Below are 17574 nucleotides of genomic sequence, written 5' to 3' on the forward strand. Positions count from 1 at the left end.
GGTGCCTACCAGGTGCTGTACGTGGAGACAGAGTGACCTAGCGTTATAGTGCCCGTGTACCCCAAGATTAAAGCAGGACACAGATTACAAGAAGAGGGATTTTTGTGGTGGGTGAAAGGGAGCCAAGAGAACGCGTGCTGTGGGGTGAAATGGGAGGAGGGAGACACTTAAGGCGCCAGCACCCAGGCGGGGAGGGAACCTGGAGCTTCTAGGGAGGCCAGATCCCGTGCCGAGCTCCAAACGCGTGCCTTTGGGCTTGTGTAAGGAGAACGATCGCTGGCCCCCAGGGAGGAGCTGTCCAGGCGGCTGGACAGAGCCAGGACCCAAAGAGGACGGCTCGGGCGCGCCAAGCACCCACCTCTCCCGGCCAACGCGGTCCCCTCGCTGCCTCTGGGCCCTGAAACCATGGCCAGCCATCCGTGGGGCGGGCGAGATAGAGAGGGAGAAAAAAAAAAAAAAAAAAAAGAACAGAAGGGGTTCCCCAGCTCACGCGAGCTGCTGGGACCCGAGAGGCTTCCTCCGGCCTGGGTGACAATGGGAGGGAAGGGAAAAAAAGGGTTAAGAAACTTGGCTGAAGAGCTGAATGGCGTGGAGCGGCGAGGGGAGGGACTGGGCCGCGGCGGACTCAGCGGCGGAGGGAGGAGCGCGGCTGCGGGCGGGCGGCGAGCGAGGCGCTCAAAGTCAGCCTCGCAGACATTGCAGCAGAGCCCCGAACTCGGGAGGCGGCGGCGGCGGAGGCGGAGGCGGAGGCGAAGGAGAAGGAGGAGGAGGAGGAGGAGGAGGCTGCTGCGAAGGCGGAGGGACGACCCGGCCCCACACCCGTCCGCCCGCGCGCACCCGCCAGTGGCCTCGCGTCTGCTGCTGCGCTCGGTAGCGCAGCTAGTCGGAGGGAAGAGCTAGCCGGGCGGCGGGGAAGGACGGGGCGGCGGGGCGTCTTCGTGGAGTGAGCCTGACGGAGCCGGAGGCTTGGAGCCGCGGCGGCCTCGGGTGAGTGGCGACCGCGACCGGGGGGGGACTCGGAGGAGCGGCCGCCGGCGCGGCCGGAAACGGCCTCGGAGCGCGGCCCGCGGCGGCGCTGGCGTTGGCCGGCAGGGCCGCGGGGGCGTCGGGGCGGCGAGGGCAGCGCGGCCCGCGAGGGGACCGAACGCTGGCGGCGGGGAGGGCTCGGCGGCGGCGAGGAATCGTTGGCGGGGAAATCCCGCCTCTCCTCCCGGGCCCTAATCACCCCGGGAACTCGGGGTCCGGGCAGCGGCGCCGCAAGTTGTAGAGTTAGCCCTGGGTTCGCCTGCCCGTGCGTGCCAGCCCTGGGCCGAGGGGCCACCGCCGAGTGTCGTTTGCGCCGTGCGCGGGGACGACTCGGGTGGCCGCGCCACCGGGCTGGGGTCGCGCCCCGCTCTGCTGTCCCTTTGGCCCCAAGTCCGGGCGCTTCTCGCCGCGCGGCTGCCGATCCTGCTGCCCAGCAGCGTCCTGGGTGGCGCCGGGCACAGCTCCCCGCCTTTCGCTCGGGTGCCTCCCTGCCCTGTGCCAGCCGATTCCCGGCCAGGAAAAGTGAATAGGAAAAGGGACATCGCTCTCAGCCTCAGGCCCGGCCTGCCGGCACTTGCTCGTCGCCTCCCGAGGGTGAGGCTCCCTGGACCCGAGGCCTCGGCCCTCGTTCTACCCTGGAGCCAGGAACCGGCTCGCATGTAGGGTGAGCCCGGTGGAAGTCCGGGAGGCTGCTTCTCTCTCTCCGGTGTCCTCGCTACTATTTGAGTATTGTAGTTTTAGGAATGGTTTCATGGAAAGATTCTACAGACTTTCCATCCTTTCCAAAGTAGTTCTTAAATTTTAATCAAGAGTTGGTGTCCAGTCTGAAGGAACAAAGGAATCAACTGTGTTTTAGAGGCGGACAAGCTGGGAGTCTGTGACACATGTTGATCTCTGAAGCATTCCATGAGTTTCTATGTTCTATAATGTTAGTTATTTAATTGGATGCCGAAGGTAGTTAGAAAAAATAAAAGCAGAATTGCAAATGCTTATACGTTAAAAAAAAGTTTTTAATGGGACGTTTTATTTTGGGAAAAATTAAGACTTAGGTTCAAGAACTTTTAACTTGGTGAAACTTGGGTTGACGATTGTCTCCTGTAGTGTAAATAATTAAGTGTGGGATTGTGAGGGAAAAACTTCTAGAGTAAGAGAGGCTATCTATAGGTGTCCAAAGTAAAAATAATTATGGGGTTACAGACACCTATGCTGATATACTTTCTATTTCTTGGGGGAACTTGTGAAGCCAGGGGCTTTGCTAATTCATTATTTATGAATTGCACTGAACCTGCTTATTAGTGAATCATGGGTTTAGCAAGTGGGTGGCATCTTCCAGATGAGATTATTCAATGTTTAATCATCAGTTGCTACCTTTGTTGAAGAGACAGTGAAATGAGTAGACTTTTTAAACAAATGGTGCTTCATCTGACTGGCCCCTAAATATGAGTTGCTGCCTGGAGCTTGTTGAAATGTTTCAACTTCCAAGTCAGTTGTTCTGGTTTTGCCCAGGAGATTTGGTAATGTCCATAGGGTTTATATGTTTTTAGGGAGTAGTGGCTACATCACCAATAGTTAACTTTCTCTGTTTGGACTTAGTTCCTGGAGACAAAGAAGGAGAATCAATCAATGAAGCAGCTACTACCCTTCAGGCTGTAGGATTGGTTACTTGAAGCTGTTTCATACTTTGGTGAAGAAATACTGCTTTCCAAATTTACCCTTAGAAGTGCCCTAGATATGTGTACATGCAGGTCTATATTTTTTAAAAAGGATTTTTCCTTGTTGTTTTTACACAAATGAGTTCTTACAGTGCCTTTGATGTAGTTGAAAGTCAGGCTTAATGCCTATAGGAACACATGACTGACTTAAAACCACTTCTTACATGCATCGTCAAACTCTGTAGAACTTGGATTTTCCTAATTTAAACATCCTAAAACATGTGAGTTCACAATAAAGACATGTGTAGAAGAGGCTAAAGGCCCTTCTGTCTCTTGCAGATAGAAGAGCAAAACAACGTGATAAAAAAATAACCTATACCACCACCTAGAGTCTGTTTGTTAGTTTATTGCTCCTGAAGTTTGTTTAAATTGACACGTCTCTTGTGGTCTGATATAGTAAAAAAATGGTTAGGAAGTGCAGGCTTTCAAAAGGCCATCCAAGAGAACAATTATTTAAGTAATAAATAGCAAGTGCCAATTTGAATTATCCATGCCACCTTTAGAATAGAAAAGTGTGACATACCAAGTTGAGTGGGCTATTCTCCAAAAGATATTAATTCAGAAGAATTTAAAACGGAATTTTCGGCTTGTGCTCCAAGGTAGCTCTGACTGCTCAAAAGATTTTCTGTGTTGTTATCAGGTATTCAAGAAATCTTACAAATTAAATGCCAGTAGGTCTTTCTGAAATCCAGGTAGAACAAAAGCTATGATAAAAATACAGGGGAGCGTTACAGCTACAGAAATTCTGGAAACTCATAAGGTTAGAGAGAATGTAAGCTATAAAGAGTTATGGTTCAGAGATTTAAGAGTGAAATCTGTGTTAAACACTGGAGTTATCTATTTTGCTGGTAGTTGATGTGTAGTTAAGCAGTCCGCTAAATGGAAGACCTCTGGGAGGCAGTTTTGTTGCCCGAGTGTCCAAGGAGGAAGTAATGTTCCTCCTGTAGAGTGTAGTCTCAGAGAAAGATGGCCTCCAAGATCTTTAATTAAATGCCAGTTGAACAGAGAGAACTAGAGCACTGTATTAATTCTGTCAAACATCACTATTTTAGAACATTGAGGACAACTAAAAATGAATTAACTCGTCTCTGAAAGCAGAGTTTTATGAAAGGTGACAGATGAGGCAAAATATGTCAATCTAATGGAACAAATAGGAAGATAAGGAGATATGTCATTCCTTGGCTTGCTAGAAAGATGAGTGGGAAGAATTTTATTATTATTGATTGTGCCGATTCCATGCATATTGGCCTTAAAAGGCCATGATGGACAAATAATTTTAAATTATAGTGGCGTAGGATATATGAATTTAAAGGGATTAGTTTTCTAATTTTAAAACATAAAGATTATTTTGAGTGTTCTGGAAAGAATAATAATTTTGTGTATCAAGTTAAAAAATAATTCTGTTCAAATTAAGTTTAAAACATCTAATTTTTATCAAGAAAATTGTTTAAATTGTGATAGGGTTAGTTTTGCTTTTTAGACTTTAGATTGTTTGACACAGCTTTTAAAGTGTAGGTTCATAGTGAAGAGTTTGGTTTCTTTTACCCCTTCCCTCTCCCACCTTCCCTTAAACAGCTTCTTTGGATGTTTTCTTCACTTTGAAAATTGCCTTAGTGTGTAGCTTTGCTTTTTGTCTATGGTGGAGTGAAGTTTCTTACTCATGTGTTTTTTTCATCTGCCTTTTGAGGTAATTGATACACAATCAAGAGTGGATTTTGTTTTTTAAAAAAGGATTTACTTTTGCATGGGTAATGACCAAAGAAAAAGTATTTGCTATTCTTAATAAAGACCTGTGTACTTATTTCTTCCAACTGGAGAAATGTTTTTATTTAAAAAAATCTTGACTACTATGGAAAAGATAAAATATTTTCAACAGACTACAATAGGGTAAATTTCCGGATGTTGGAATTTTAGTCTGGTTCGAATTGTTCAGGATTCATTTCCTAAAGTTGCAGTCCTTTCAGGGGACAGTGGGGGTGGGAGAGGAGCAAACTCATTCAGTAGGATTTAGATAACACAACAATTAGAAATATAATACCAGGATGGTCACCAAGACTTTAGAAGGTGAAAACCAGGAGTGTCAGATGATGAAGCCTACAGAGCAGTAGAATGGAGCTGAGGATTATGTTGAGAGGTTGGACTGAACAAAAAGTAAATGGAGGAGAGAGATCTTGTTTCCCTATCCTGTTTGCATCTGATGCTGAAGCGGGGACATGAATTGCTGATGGTAATAGATTCCTGCTTATGGGGCCAGCAATAGTATATAAATAATGGTCATTTGAGGGAGAGAAACAAGTACCCCACTAGTGCATAGCACACTCTATTTTCAAATATCTCAAGTACATCCAACGTAGAGGATAAAAAATGGGTACCACAATGAAACCAGGAGTTGGAAAAAGATGAATGAATATTAGATCACCTTTTCTTTGATCTGTTCTTTTAAAATCTGTAGTTTTCCAGGGATCTTTGTCAACATGGAAAACAGTGGAAGTGCTGAGGTTTGGGTAGTAAACTGGATAATTCTTTTATGGGACCTCTGATAGAGATAATTTGATAAACAACTACAGAAAGATCCTTTCTTTAAGAACATTATCTTATTATTATTCAAGGTAGGGGGAAAATTGAGACCTAAGAGACTCGTGGTCTTATTGTGTTTTCTTGAAAATATTTATATCGCTGTACACCTATTTTTTTCTTACTTGAAATTAAATTTTCAGTTTGATGGATACTGAAATATGTAGGGTTTTAAAGATTGGAAGTTTATTTAGAAGTACACTTTCATTTCATTTTGCTACAGCTATGAAAGTTAGTTTTAAGTTTTCTTTCAGGCCCTGAGAAGAGTAGAAAGTTACATTAATTTCTAAAACTTGCTAATAGTAAATATACTCAAGTCATAGAACCTTGAAATTCAAATAGAACTAATGCTTTCTTGCAAATATTACAAGTAAAGTATTCGAAACTTGTGGTATTATGGGTTATCAATACAAATGAAACATAATTTGCCTTAAATTCATAAAACAGAAGAAAAATTTTAAAATGTGATAATATTTTACAATTGCATTAGAATGTTGTTAAAATCAATACCTTGAATTATGCAAAGGATATTTAGCCTAGAACTTTAGCAGTAATATAATAAGAAATAGATTTGAAAAATTTCAAAAGTTGGCAACTCAAAAATGGAGGGAAAAAATCACTCACTGGGGTTATGAAAAACTGGTCCCCACCATATCCATAGTAGTCTTAAATTAAAAAAAAAAAAAAAAAAAAAAAAAAAAAAAAAAAAACTATGCCAGGTTTTAAGATGGTGTGTTCTTGAAGATGATAGTATAGATAATTATTTGTTAAATAAATTAAGATTCATCTTCTTTGTTTGGTTAAAATGATTTTTGGAAGAACATCAGCATATGTTGAAACTTGACTAGAAAAATGATTATGACATTTGTCCATTCATTTATTCTCCCTCTCTCCTTCCCACCCTTACTTCTACTCTCAGTTAACAGAGTTGGGGGGAAAAGGGTTTTGTTAAGACACTGGGAAATAGAAATAAATGCTTCTTTTACAGGATTAATAGTTGTATTTGAAACTACAAGCTTACCATGGTTCACTGTCCCCAGAAAATTTTTAATTTCTTATATCTCAGGGAATAAAAGCTCTGAATTAAAATCCATCTTACCTCTTTAACTTTTGTGTTATTTAGCAAAAATACCTTTAAGGATGAAAGGAAGAGATCCTTATTTGCCTTATATTCTGTGTGACTAAGCCTAGGGTTTCAAGAAATATTAAACTAGAAGCCTACTAGGAATTTGAGTCACCAGCTTAAGATACCATTGGGACAGAACAACTCTGATTGACCTGATGCTGGTGTTTATTCAGAGCTTTGGGGGAAAGGAGTCTCTTACCCTTGGACTTCTAATTAAGAAAGTCATTTCTCAGTCACCTGTTAAATGATAGTCAGGGCTATTCCTTGTTTTCAAACCCGGAATTTTCTTCGCAAGGGATTGAGGGCAACTCAGGAACTAAGGAGTTTAGAACTTATGTTGTTAGTAGTTTGTGTTGGTTATTTTACTTTATATTCTAACTGGCTGTGTGAGGGAACTGGATAAAGGCTGGTGATTAGCTGTAGACAGTAAGAGAATAGCTTAGTTAAGTCACATAGTGGCTAAACTAGCTTATGGTTATATGCTTTTAATTGTTGAATTTGCCTATACATATGTGTAAACATGTTCCATGTTTCTGTATTAAAAAAGCCAGATGCCAATGTAACATGGCAGTAGTAAGATAGGAAGTTATGTTTACAAACAGCCTTAAATGAGAATAGTATTGTAATGTTGTGGTGTTTAATGACCCAGTATGGTTGGATTCTGGCACATCATGGGGCACTACTAAAATTTGAGAATCAGAAGTTCAGAATAAAAATCGGACTTCTGTCTTGAGAAATCTTTCTAGAAATTGAGAGATGAAATGTTTAAGAGATGGTAACTGGATGGTGAAAAGCATACTTCCTTAAGTTCTTTTTCATTCATGAATTTATGAGTTCATCGTGAATCTATAATAGAGGGGTAGACTTACACATTGGGGAAAAAATTAAGGAAAAGAGGGAGGGAGGACAGAAGAAAGTGGAGGATATCAAGAAAACGTATTTGGAAATATATGAAACACTCCAAATGGGAAGTTAGAAATATTCTCAAAGGGAATTAATCCCTGTTGCAGTTTTTCCCCTAAAGGGAATATTTGCACAATGGGTCATGTAGGCTCAGGTTTGATTATTGAAAAACATTTTAAATATAGTTGTTTGTGGGCTGGGATTGGTGTTCAGTGGCAGAGCACTTGCCTAGCATGTGTTAGGCACTGGGTTCAATTCTCAGCACCACATATAAAATAAATAAATAAAGGTTCATTGACAACTGAAAATGTATATATAAAAAATAGTTACTTGTGTTTTGTTATTTCATGATTCTTTTCCTAGTTTAGGTTCTGCTACAAAATCAACATATACATAAAAGGAAAGTCTTTTTATCTCTTTGGGTAATAAATAACATCTGTAGAACGAGAGGGGTAGTTTCCTAGTATCATTTTCTCTAGTTTATAGATAAACCCATTCTGAAAGATCCCAGAGTAACTTGCCTGAGGTCACACAGCTACTTTCATTAATTTGATTTTCTATGAGAATATGCAATCCTTTGAAAAAAACAGTTCACCAACTGATTTTCAGGAAGTCATTAAAAAACTTTGCTTCCCACCTGATAGCCACAAAACTCAGGCATCCCATCCAAGCTTCCCAGCCTGGATTCTCAAAGACCAATTTCACTGGGAAGGCACCTTGTTGCCAATTGATGATTCAGCAGCATTTTAGTTAGTTCTAGCAGAGAGCTGTCCTATCTCCTGTGCCTGTGTATCACTAGAGGAAAACACGGTCACTAAGGGCACCTGTATGGATGTTTTTTCCTTCATTGCTGGCTCTTATAAGGTGTACTACAAAATTATTGCAGTGTTCTTTAAGGCAGTGAAAACAACTATGTTTCTTGATATAATTCATTAAAATAGCTTGCTGTGGTCTTAATTCAGGTGTTCCCAAGGCTAATTAGGTTTGTCCACTTCAAGAAACAGCAATTCAGAGCCATAGTTCTTCTGTTGAAAAGGTGCAACTCTTGACTTTTACCATTGTCAGCATGATTATTTTTTATTGCCCTGTCTTCACCTATAATAATTTTGTTAAAAACTATGCTATCCTAATAAACTAGTCTATACTACAAAGAAGAAATCAATAGTGCATTTGTGAATAGTGAAAGGAAGCACAAATAGAAAACTGAGGAGTAGTTGGCTTTCTTTGGGGAATAGACTGTGATGAGGAAGGAGACATTTGAGTTTAAGGAGGTTAGTGGCACATACTGTATTTTTAAGTACACACCAGGTATGTGTTTTTATTGTTGAGGCCATGAGAAGTGGAGTTATAAACCTCCCCACCTCTTTTTATTTGCCTCATTTAAAATTTATGGAATTTAGAACCCCAAAACCACTCTATTGGAGTGGTTCCCCAGATCCTGAAAAATACAAATTGAAACTATATTGTAGACACAAGTTGAATAAGCAGGTGCACATAAGTAATATTTTCTAATATGCTTTATATTTTGATTTGGCAAGTGCATTTTGGAAAAAAGAAGGATTCATATGAAAGCTGCATAGGAAATGTTTTGCTTCTATCTTTTATTAAGAGAATATATTATATTTTTGCCAAATAAGAAAGAAACTGTCCAAGTGAACAATATAGGGAAAAAGTCTTCTGTTTCAGATATGTATTTAAATGTGTATTTATATTAATTCCCTAGCCAGTACATGCCTTTAAAAAATTTTTTTTAAATAAACTGAATATACGTGATGCCAAACATAAGGGTTGAAATGATAATTTTGATTTACTATCTATCTGGTTCTTTCCCAGTGTCTTTCTGGTTGTTTATTATTAAGGCACAACCAAGGTTGTGCATGGTTCTCTTGGAAAGCTGCTCTCTGGTAATATTTGGTGGATCTGGATCAATGTCACATTTTCTTCATTTCCTTTTTATTAAAAAAAAAAAAACAAACAAACCTTGAACTTATTTTGCTTGAACTTTCATAAATTGAAGTAATTTTATAGAATCTTTTAAATTTTTCCAGTTGGAAGAGAAGTTAATAAAAGCTCTGCGTCTATGAATTTAAGCATACTTGTCTTAGAGGAATCCTGTCCCACTTCCTTATTATCAAACAAGTCATTTTATTGAGCCATCTTGCTTATGGAAAAGTGCCCTTAGTATATATTATAAATCAAATAGTGCTAAAATGCTAAAAAGTACTTAGAACTTAATGCACCATTTTTTTCCCTCTTGATACTCCTTCTTTCTCTATTTTTGTTTCCTTTTTACCCTGTTTTCCCTTAATTTTATAATTTATCACCTGTCTTTTTAAAATTTTTTTTAATTGCCAGGGGAATTCATGTGATATAACTAGGTGAATGATTCATTAAATTATATGCATTTTACAAAGGAGAAAATTAAGTCGTTGAGCTAAACAATTGGGTAGACCCAGGATGGGAATATTTGTTTATTTTGGTTAAGGCTGATTTAGAAAGAAAGGTTTGTGTACCAGGTGTTAAGGAATGGTCAATAACCTTTCTGGTGGATCCAGCAGTAAATCCAAGTTAAGCCCGGGGCAGGAACTGTAATAATTGGTACTGAGTCTTGAGAAGGGGAGTGAGAAGGAGCCTACTACATCACCCCTGTTCTGGTACCTAATTTTCTTCTTCAGGTCTCAAGAAGTCTTAGGATTCATTTCATAATTCTGGTACCTAGAACTGTGATATAATTTCTAGGCTGAGAATTTTAAAGGGGAATTTTATAGTATAGGTGTGTAAATGAATTCTGTTATGTGTTCTGTACATTTTCAGTTCTATTTTGAAAGCAGTGGGGGAACTTCCCATTTATAGATTAATTCAGTCAGGCACTTACAGATTATTGGAGTGACCAGAACACTTGCAGCCAACTCGACTTACTACTGACAAGTAATTTTCTAAAACTATAAATGGAGAGCTTGGTTCTTTTGGTTCAGTTGATAACATAATGCCTGCATTATCTTGTGGAAAGGTATCAATAAGATGAGGGGACACCACTACGTAGCACAGTGGCGATAATATGCCTCGAACCAAGTGTACCTGGGTCCACACCCCTAGGAAGAGAGCAAAAGGAAGGCAACCCAACTGCAGCCTTTTGTATGGGCTACAGACTGGTCATGTGCCTGACCTTGGTGAAGCAAGATGACAGGAATATTATTGCTCATGGGGCAGTGGGCAAGAATTTAGAGGCTTACTACAGTCTCCAATCCTCTTAACAAGATCATGTTTTTCTCTCAGCTTCATGTGCTCCCTGATTGTAACAGTTACAGTTGTATGTTTGATTTCCACAGTAGACTGTAAGCTTGGTGAATAGGAGCTTATTCAGCAGTATAGTGTTAGTGCCCAGTGCCTAGTGGGTACAAGGCTGTCTATAAACATTTGTTGAATTGAACTGTATCAATCCTAATTATTGGTAAAATCTGGCTCAGGGCTAGAACTTTTATATATTTTTATATAATAGCTATTGTTGTTATGTGCAACTTACAAAGGAGCTCTTCTACATTTTTCTTTAGTCTATTTAAATTAATACTTCCAAAAGGAATAATAATGCTTCCTTAAAATTTATCATTGTCTTTCCAGTCATTAAATTTTGAGGAAAAAAGTGAAACTGTTGGTAACATTATAATTAATTGGCACTTGAAATCATTTGTCTTAAAATAAATTTCTTCAAAAGTAAACCAGTTATATTAGATAATATGTTTAGCAAAATCTTTAGGGGCAATATTAATTGATTTATTTTTTTTCTTTTTGGGTAAGAAAATGAAACAAAACATTTCAGAGTCTTCCAAAAAGTTTCCTCAGTTTCACAAGTACCTGTTAGCTTGGTCCATTTAATTGCATTGGATTTTACCACTTGGGAAGGTGGGTGGAGACATCTTAAAATTCTGTGTGGAATTAATTTTGGTGTTCAGTAACCTTAGAAGTTAGAGGGTATCAAGAAGAACTGATGATTCAAAATCTGTTATGTTGTAGGACTTAAAGTAGTATATGAAGCCCGTTAGTTATATTTTGAAATTCAGAATTTGGCCTTCACTAGAGGTGAATTTCCTGTCTGTTAGAATGTCATCAATTTCAACTACATTAAAATATAGTTGGTAGGAGGAGAAAATAAATATATATTGAAATGGAGCTCAGAGATTTCTAGGTGAGATTTCTTTTCAAATGCTAAAAATATAAATTATCTGGATAAATACTTATGGCACTGATTTTAACAAATGCTTTTAAAATAAGTTAGCTTTCTGTTTTGTGAAGACAAAGATTTTCACCAAACATTACCTTATGTGTCTTTGTTTGAAAAACATCTCTCATGGCTCATATTGTTCTATGTATTCACATGCTTATAAGTTATAGCAAAAGAAGAAAAAGCTAATGGACTAATGTTTAAAGTAAAAGGGTAGAAAAGTGAGCACATTCATGTTTTGTGGTGTATTCTACCTTGTGCTTTTACCAGCTCTGGTGCTGAGTACTGGAGCTCCTTTCCCTTCATTGTTCATTAGTGTCTGCTCATATGTTATGAGTACATGAACTTCTGTGTATTAGTGTGATGTTCCGACCATTGGATTCCTCAGCAGGCACTCACATTTAATTTCTATTTTATACAACTAAAACTTATAACTAAGACATGATGTCTCATTAAACTACTTTGTAATGAAAAAGGTGAATGAGACTGAATTTGCGGTTGCCCTTGTACAAGTATTTGTTTAGCTCTGGCCAGTTATCTGTCTGCATCTTTCACATTGTATACATCCTTGTTTTCCTCCTGATAATGCCAGAGAATGCTTTTATTTAAAGGTATCATTCTAATAACATGAATTCATTCACCTTGATTTTAAGCTCCTGTACCCTATCTTTCAGACCCTAGCCACACCAAAAAATGTATTATTTTCTCTCTTTGGACCTATTCGTTATTTTAGCACAATTCTAGATGATCTTGCTTTTGCAAAATTACATGTTCCATATACTGGGTAAGTACCTTAAACCTGTAAGGTTTAGGATTGTTAAAAGAAAAAGCTGACAATATAGGTTAATACTGACAAGAGGTAAAAATGAGCCTTTGAGAAGTCAACAAAAAAGATAAAATTAAAATCTTACTTTAAGTCTTTTGAAAATCTAAACTTAATATGCATTTCCTCACAGCAGCCATATCATCTTTAAATTTTGTGTTATGATTCTTAAGTTGCTTCCTGTGTCATAGTAAGAATGGTAAATTTTTTTTAACTGGTTGTATGAAGTAAATGGAAAGAGAAAAGAATAGCATATGATATTATATCTCTGTGTTAATAACATGTTTTCACTACATTTTATAGTGAATGATAATTATTTTTTTAGTTTTTGTTTTTTTCTATATACAATCCATGTGTATATAGGTGTAAAGAAGACATATCTTGGAAATATGCACCTGTGAATTTGTCCTATGAGAAAATAAGTAACAAGCTGTAATTGCTTTCTGTAGCTTCAGTGAAACACCAGAAAGAAAATAATTCTGTTTGTACATATTGCCTTGTGAATGTTTCAGGATTTAGCAGTTTTTAATGGCTATGGTTATTTATTTATTTTTTAAAATTTTTTTTAGTTGTAGATGGACACAATATCTTTATTTGTATTTATTTATTTTTTCTTTTATGTGGTGCTGAGGATCGAACCCAGGGCCTCACACAAATGAGGCAAGCGCTTCACTACTGAGCTACAGCCCCAGCCTGGCCATGGTTATTTTTAAAAAGGGAAAAAGATGTAGTGTGGGGTAGAAAGTTTTGGTGTGTGGGAAGAGAAAGGAAAATTTACTTGTAAACTGTATTGAAGTCACCATTTATTTTGTTTTAAGCTTATTTGTGTAATGTATTCTAAAGGATGCTGAAAGTTAATAATTTATGGTAAAAATATTAGCTCCTTAATGCTGGGTGGTTGAACTGTTAATCCAGAGATACCATGGAGAATAAAGAATTAGAGCTAGGGATTAGATAGGTTTTAGCATGGCTTTGTTGTGGGAAAGCTATGAAATGGGCAAGTCATTTAATGTTTTCTGGCCTCAGTTTCTTTTGTAGCATAAGGAGGTTGAACTAAAATGACAATTTGGTTCCTCTTAACTTTGTACAAATCAGCATTACTGTAAAACTGAGGGTTTATTTTCTATTGCATTGAGTATCAGAGTGCATAGAACTTAAGGCTGGGAGGATATCCCTTATGATTTTTTGAGCTTGCCATTTAATATTTTACAGCAAAGTTTTTAGTTTAACATAATTGAACTTGTACTAGATAGGGTTAATAGGCTAGAACAAAAGGTCAAAGCATAAGGCATTAGGCTTAATTAAGGGAGAGCAGGAGTGGCAGGAGTGTGTGACAGTTAAATGGGTTTCCCACAGACTAATGTCGGTTACAGTGCAACCATGCCTCAACTTAAGTGGGTTATTTTGTGCAAAGGGCAGCAGTGATTAGCAGTTTGACATGCCAGACACTTCTGGCCAATCCCATCTGTTTTAGAGGTTAAAAAAGCACACCTTTATGAGCTGATGGATTGATTTGTGTGCCCGTCTGGTAAAGATTAGAAGTCCAAGGCCAATGCAGTAAATGTCAGTTATAGAATATTGTTCTTTCTTGGTTGGCTCATTGTTGTAACCGTCGACTGTTTTATAATGGAGGATAACTCCTGTTTATAGAGTTGAATGCAAGACGGGTGGGGGAACAGGTGAGGGAGGAAGAAAAATATTTCCCAGATGAAATTATGCATTAATATACTCTGTCGCAGGTGTTTCAAATTCTGTGGAATCTTTTTGACCAGTTCTTTATAGTTTGTGTCACTTTGTTCTTTTATGTTATCTGAGCAACATTGTCAGTCCAAGATTTAATTTTCTGTACAGAATTAATAAATTTATTTTATTTTATTTTTTGTTACTGAGGGTTGAACTTAGGGTTGTCAAGCTGATGGATACTTTAACTTCATATCCTTACATACATTTAAAAGTTGTAATGTTTTGTTCAGTTACCACCTGGGAAAGGGAAATGAGGAAATGAAGAGAGACTTGCACATACAGGCTCACATGTGTACACACACACACACACACACACACACACACACACACGATTCTGTGTTCTCTGTGGTTAGTCAGGTGCAATCACAAAAGGAGACACAGCGACTCAGAAAAACAAAGTTTATTATAATTTCTGGTCCTAGAAAGTATGCCATACCGTGCCATGCAGGGTGACATGGAAAAGCATTGGTGAGGAGGCACTAGGGAAGAGCCCAGGCTGTATCCTTTTTTGGAATCTCCTGGAAGAGTGAGGCAGTGCAGGGTCATCAAATTTAGGTTTTGACTAGTTTGAATAAGCTATATGTAGATGATAATAGTAATAAAATATTAGTATATAATAATAATACTTTTGAATAACTTACTATTAAACTAATAACTAACAGCTAGGTGTGGTCCATATTTTACTTGGTTCCTGGCCCTTGGATGCTGTGAAGGCAAAGGAATATTGCCCCCTAGGGTGTGTGAGCCAGAAGAAAGAGGTGTGGTTTGGGCTGGTTAGTTTGCATATCAAAGGCATGCTGGGGGCTGAGCCTTTTGCTGAATCTCCAAGAATTGTCTTGCCTCCAAAGGAATAGTCTCTACCCAGCCAGGAAGGTCTTTCAGATGTCAGAACATCATAATATACAGAAAATAAGAAATAAAATATATGAACAACACACATGCATACTTGCTTTCTAGGTGGGATTTCCTATAGTCTCCTGAGATTGAAATGTAGCTGAACCTAAATTTAGGCCTATTTCTTTCTTCATTGGAAGCTGTGTGATGCCATTAAAACAGTTTATTTCAGTTAAAGATTGTAGCCCATTTAAATATACTCAGAGACTTGATTGTGGTTATAAAAAATGACTTCAGATCTCCTGATATGCAAGGGAAAAAAATCATGATATCATGTGGATGAAGTAGAACTTCAGAAATTATCGTAATTGATGAACTCAGGAATATATATAAAGCACTCAGTACCTTGGGGTGGGCAAAGAAGTGCTTGTGAGAAAAAGAATATTATCTTTATCGGAAGAGTGTCTTCAATCTGAGATTTCAGTTCAAATAAAAATGTAAATAGTAACATTGAAACAGCAGAGAAGCTTCTGGTTGGCCCCACAGGTTCTTATCCTTGTCAAAGAATGTGAGCCAGGAGTTTCCTCTTACATAGTTACAAAGTTCCACCATGTCTGATTCTGAATTGCTTCTTATAGAAAGAAAATTAAAATACCTAAAGAAGATGTGGTCACTGAAAGTTGTACATAGATAATAATAGTAACTAGGGCTGGGGATGTGGCTCAAGCGGTAGCGCACTCGCCTGGCATTCGTTCGGCCTGGGTTCGATCCTTAGCACCACATACAAACAAAGATGTTGTGTCCGCCAAAAACTAAAAAATAAATATTAAAAAATTTCTCTCTCTCTCTCCTCTCTATCTTTAAAAAAATAGTAACTAATATTTTATTAACTATATGTATACATTTATTTTGAAACTAAGCTAGTTCGGAGTGTATTGGCTTGGTTTATAGGTAGAAATTGAGAGATTTGGGTTCTAATTTTAAAATGACAAAATAACAAGGTATTGGAGTTTATTTAGGAATATGTTACTTAAATATGTATTCATACTTATTGTTCTCTGGGAAGAAGCATCAATTGAAATGATTTTTGTCTAATACATAGTTACTTGACAAAAGTCTTGCCTTTTCTGTAGGGAGAGAAGATGAAGAAGCATAAGTTTTATAATATCATTGCTTCTCATTGACTAAATCATTTTTAAATTGCAAAAGATTGACTTAATTAATATAAAAGTGTTTGGGTAGTAAATTAAATATGGAAGATGCACCTAATTTAATGGACAGCGCTTCTTCAATGAATCTCCTGGTGATGTTGTATTAAACCTAAAATAAATACTTGAAGTTCTATATTTGTGCTAATACTATAAACATTTTTAAAGTACCGAAGATCATAGATCTTATGCTTTTTTGGTTTCCTTCCTTTTTCTCCAGTTCAAATGCCAGTGATATCTAGTTTGTGTTAGAATTGAATTTTATTAATGGTAACTTTTTATGCGGTTAACTTGTTTTTATGTGTTTTAATATATTTTGAGATTTCGAATGCACATTGTCCTCTGTGACACATCGCAATTTCTGTCAATCTGTTGTATTTCCTTTTTTTACTAAGGTGGTATTATTGGATTTGAGACATGTAAAGTATGCTTCCCTAAGCCAGTTCCTTGAACATAGGATTCTGTAGTCATACAAATGAAAGCAGAAATTCTTAATATGTTTAACATCTTGTGTTTGTAGTGTTTCCCTAAAACTGTAGCCTTATAATCTGAGTTCTAGTTTTTAGAATTTTTTTGTATGACAATGGAAAAAATAATAGCCCTATTTTGTGTTTTGATCTTAAATGCTGTAAGGGCATATTTTTTGCTTCTGTTTAGGCAGATTAATAAGAAAGCCATAATGTATATTACCTACTTATTGAAATATATTCTTAATGTACATGTTTATTCATATCTTCTCAATGTGTATGTAGATTTTTGTGTGTGATATATTTTAAATAGAGATGTCTGCACCTGTTGATTGCATTAAGCATTTGGTATCTTCTAATGAGGGATGGAAAAGGTGCTTCACACTGTGAAGTGGATCATTCCTCCTCCACAAATTGCATACATTCTACTTTTTTGTATTCAGTGACCTTGCAGTCAGTGACTTCAGCCCAGAATAGTTTCAAAGTCATGTAAATGAATGCAATTAAGGTATTGCTTATCATCTTACATAGTTCAGATGGAACCTTATTGGATAGCGAGAGTTGTTTGCTTTATGAGGAAGGTCAAAATAAGGTTAAATTTTATTACATAAAATGATTTGGTAATGTTTTTTATTTAGCTGCTTAAAAAGTAGTGTCCTAATAGGAAATGATAGTGCTTCCCCCCATCCCCCAATCACCTGGATGTCTTTTCAGAGTTTCTTTTTTTTTTTTCCTGTCTTACTAAAGAAGAACTGTGAGTGAGTGGGGACTTATAGGAATGAAGTAATTACAATAAAGACAGTTATTCTTCATTGTTTTTGGTCCACATACTTCCTTCCTTTCCTTTTGTGGTAATTGTTTTTACTTAAGCATGTTCTTTTAATTGAATTTTGCAGACATTTAGTAAGCACCAGCTATATGATTTGTACCACAGTAAGT

At 37.8% G+C, this 17574-nt stretch overlaps 1 protein-coding gene across 4 annotated transcripts in view; it reads left to right on the plus strand.

Moving 5' to 3' along the window:
• The first annotated feature begins 807 nt into the window (after nucleotides 1-807).
• Nucleotides 808-17574, plus strand: part of Nrip1 (nuclear receptor interacting protein 1) — a 156216-nt gene continuing 139449 nt past the window's right edge. For all 4 annotated transcript variants that reach the window (XR_011708305.1, XM_071615125.1, XM_071615124.1 and 1 more), the window contains exon 1: nucleotides 808-987. The gene's annotated coding sequence lies outside the window, so the exon portion shown is untranslated. The remainder of the gene's footprint in view (nucleotides 988-17574) is intronic.

The sequence above is a fragment of the Marmota flaviventris genome, chromosome 8 (assembly GCF_047511675.1).
Source record: "Marmota flaviventris isolate mMarFla1 chromosome 8, mMarFla1.hap1, whole genome shotgun sequence".
Lineage (NCBI taxonomy): Eukaryota > Metazoa > Chordata > Mammalia > Rodentia > Sciuridae > Marmota > Marmota flaviventris.